Consider the following 3,877-nt stretch of genomic DNA (forward strand, 5'->3'; position numbering starts at 1 on the left):
TGTGGGAAACTAGGCATGCATTTCAAAAAGTGGTTTGGCGAACATGGTAGCTTCCTCAAGGGTTCAGAAGTCCTCATGCAATCTTCCAACTCCTCCTCCATCATCTCCATACCTGCATCACAGCCCAAGCTCAGTTTTCCCTTCCATGCAAGCACATGCAAAAAGCCTTGAGGCAAAAATCCATAGAACAAAATTTGTTTTTGCCATAACTTGAAAACCATGCATCCATTTGACAAACCGTTTTACGGGGAATTGTACAAGGTTGATGACAACATGCCTGAGCAGTTTCATGCAATTCCGGTGCACGGTTCCCAAGAAATCAGCCTCTATCACCATCAACCATTTTTGCATTTTCTCCATAACCGTGCATCCGTTTCAAAACCTGTTTCATGGGGATATGCATATGATTGATGGTAACCTACCCAAGCAGTTTCAGCCGATTCCGATGCATGGTTTCCGAGAAATCGAGCTCTGAAATCTTCAGCCATTTTCCATTTTTCTCGAAATCCGTGCATCCATTGATCACGATTTTGCTATGGGAGATGCATCATGATGATAGAAACATGCTCAGCAAGTTTCAGATCGATCCGCTTTGCCGTTTGGGAGAAATGGCGAAAACAAGTTCTGGTTTTGTGACCATGCAGCAGCAGCAGCTTGAAGGTGCAGATCTGAACGTGGAAATAATTGCATGCAGCTCAGATCCGGCCAGAGGACACCTGCACAGGAAAAAAAACAATCAAAGATTAGTAGCCAAGCCACATGCAATCAGAAAAACCAATGCATGCAGCAATGACAGGCCACAGCAGCTCACGGCAACCATTCAACTTTGAGCTGAAGTATGCATCCTCTGCTCCCACAATCGGTTAACCCATCAACCTCCATGGAGCTTTGCGGCCTGTTCTCGAATTTCACTCGTGCATCGGGCTCACTCAAAGGCAGAATCACACTCTACAGGAAACGGGTGGGGTCTTCTACAGGAAAGTGCAGCAGAGACTTCCAGAGCAGAGAAGCCTAAGGTTCTTCATCAAGTTTGGAGCTTGAAGAAAGATGGACAATTATCATATGGCCAAGGGTGAAAAAACTTGTCCCTCCTTATGCTAGACGGGGTATAATTCCTCTTGCAATACCACTGTCAGAAGACCAATCAGAGGCTTTCACAACTCTTCTAAGATGGCCAACCAGTCCAGAAGGCATGGAGATGCCCGCTATACGAGTTCAGAAGTATGGTGTGTCACGTTTAGCTAAGACTGTAAGCCACTGATTTCAAATTGAAAATGAAGCTCTTGAAGTCTTGCATGTGGATCAATATATTCCTAGGATTCTGGTAGAAGAAGATTGGAATGGCTATGAGGACGCAGCAAATAGCCTCTATGCTGCTGCTGCTTCAGGAGATGCTGGCAAGAAATTGTATAAACAAGGGGATGTAGCTGAATCTAAAATTGGAAATCTTGATGTTTATTTGACAAAGAAGGTTGCATTGTTTCCAGATGTATTTGAGCGTATTGCATTGGGTCATTTGGAAAGAGGCGACCAGGTTTCTGCATTGGTGACAGGAGAGCTTTACGTGAATAGGAAGCACTTCCCTGGATTTGGTCGGCCATTTGTGTTTAATGCAGAGTTTTTTTTTCTGAACATTGGTCGTAAGCTTGAAGCTAAGGATGCTGCCAAAGTAGCATTAAAATTACCGTGGTGGACAATAGGCTGCAGATATGAGGAAGTTGCTAAAATTGCAGGCTGGGGAGATGAACAAATTGAATACATGAGAGAAAGAGTTACAGATGAGGGAAGGCGTGAGGATATTCAAAAGGGGAAGGCACCTGCTCAGGTGGCTCTTGACCAGGCTGCATTTTTGATGGATTTAGCTTTTCTTGATGGATCCTGGCATGACATCTAGGATCAACTTGCAGCTTACTACAAGGAAGCTGGGTTAGATACAATAGCTCGCTTTATACTTTATGATTCCTAAAATTAAGTGCAAATCCACACACGTTGTTCTCAAGGAAACAGAAAGGTCTTGATTTGGGATCAATCTTTGTATCATAAAATTAGAGCGCACGTCTGAATCAGTGTTCTGCCAATTGAAATTGAAGCGTAGTAGCTAGAGCCAAGTAAGGATACAGAAAACTGGTCAGAAAAAACCAAGTAGGGACACACCCAAGACAGCCACAGCACAGTTCAAGGAGAAGGCACCCCCAGCCAAGCAAGCAAAATTAGAGAAAATTGGTTCTATAGGAAGTTAGCAGACTGTTTCTACAGGAAGACAGAGGACTGTTTCTACAGGAAGCCAGCGAACTGTTTCTACAGGAAGTTTGAAAGGAGGGAAGCCAAAGGAGAAATCGACCGAGATGTTAGCCAAAGAAGCCACCAGGGCCATCAAAGACGAGGAGAGAGATTGGTTGCTCAGAGGATGAGCAACACTTTCAGTAGGGGGGTGATGATGAGCCCCAAAAATGTACAATTATTTGGGCTCATTCAACCTCCTAATTTGAATTAATCCACCATTCTCATTGGTTTATTGCATGTTTTTGATTATTTTTATGTTAATAGAGTGAATTTGGTTAGTCATTATGCCAACAAGTCTAATGGGTGCTTTGTGTAGCCTTTTTGGTCAACTTGGAGACAAAATTGAAGGTCTTAATGAGCACTTGGCAGCCAAATTCGTGGGAGAACAAGCTAGAGGATTTGTAGGAAGGTGTCCCCCTCATTTATGGGCCCTTACCTCGAATTCTCCACCATCAGCTCAGAGTTCAAAGGCCACCAAATCAATGAGCACAAGGGCAGCCAAGCAAGTCAAGTAGGACTGCTGTTAACTACAAGTCTTGGGCAGCCAAGTCCCTAAATTTTAGGAGGACTGTTGGGTCCTCAATTTGTATAAATAAGAGGGCTTAAGGCTTCATTTGGGTTAGTCAATTTGGTTAGCTAGTTAGCCAGTAGATAGTAGCTAGTAATTAGTCATTTCATAGCTTTGTTGTAGTCATTTTGTAATTCGATTTGTGTGCAATAGACTAGCTTTGCTTTCAGCTCATTCTCAAGCTCTCCTTGTGGACAGTTTTGATGTAACTCTTCATTCTTGATTAATAAAGATGAATCCAGCTTTGCACCAGCTCTAAATCTCTCTTGGGGGGCTGTAGCTCTTGGGGTTGGGCCCATCTCAAGCGCTCAGTACCTCCCTTGTTTATCTTTATGTGTTTGCTGCGTTCTTAAAATGAAATCTGCTCTTAGATCTTGCTTTGTTATTTTGGTTGTTTGTGATGGTTAAAGTAGCTTTTTATGGTTAGAATCGATTGGTAGGAGTTTGTCATGCATTCAGATCTTTTTGAATGTTCTTACTCACGTGATGTACATGGTTCTCTTTCCAAACAAAGCTGTTGTTTATTCATTTCATTGACAGTTGGATTAAGTTAGCTAGGACTTGGTTTGTTTGCAAGGATTCATTGATTCATTTGAATGAGCATTGTGCAGGGCATCTCTATCACCTTCATCACCTCCTCGTTCATCTGAGCCTCGTCCAGATCAGCTCCTCCATCACCAAGTCTGTTTCCTCATCTCCCATCTGCTCTTTTGCCACGAAACCCTACCTTCTTGCTTTTCCATTGCCTACACCTTCGTTGATGCAAGTCAGCCTTCCACATCATCTCACCACTCCATCCGTCAGTTCCTGGGTCACTTCAAACCCCCATCCTACCTCCATAACCATCCATGCATCTTCCATCAACCATCCATCCTCAAACATCCCATTTTGAAACATCCTGTAGAAGAATTGCAGAACATCCTGTAGAAACCCCTGCAGACTTCCTGTAGAAGTTCATAAACACGGCTGCATGTCATCCAGACTTTGTGAAACTCTCAGAAAGAATGTTAGGGATCCCTTAGACCC

At 43.3% G+C, this 3,877-nt stretch overlaps 1 pseudogene; it reads left to right on the plus strand.

Annotated features, from left to right (window-relative positions):
• Window positions 1-789: 789 nt before the first annotated feature.
• Window positions 790-1,966, plus strand: LOC149205159 (protein IN CHLOROPLAST ATPASE BIOGENESIS, chloroplastic pseudogene; annotated as a pseudogene).
• Window positions 1,967-3,877: the final 1,911 nt, after the last annotated feature.

Source organism: Pinus tabuliformis, chromosome 1_2 (assembly GCF_031772625.1).
Source record: "Pinus tabuliformis cultivar Carrire ecotype Pingquan chromosome 1_2, CPIR1, whole genome shotgun sequence".
Lineage (NCBI taxonomy): Eukaryota > Viridiplantae > Streptophyta > Pinopsida > Pinales > Pinaceae > Pinus > Pinus tabuliformis.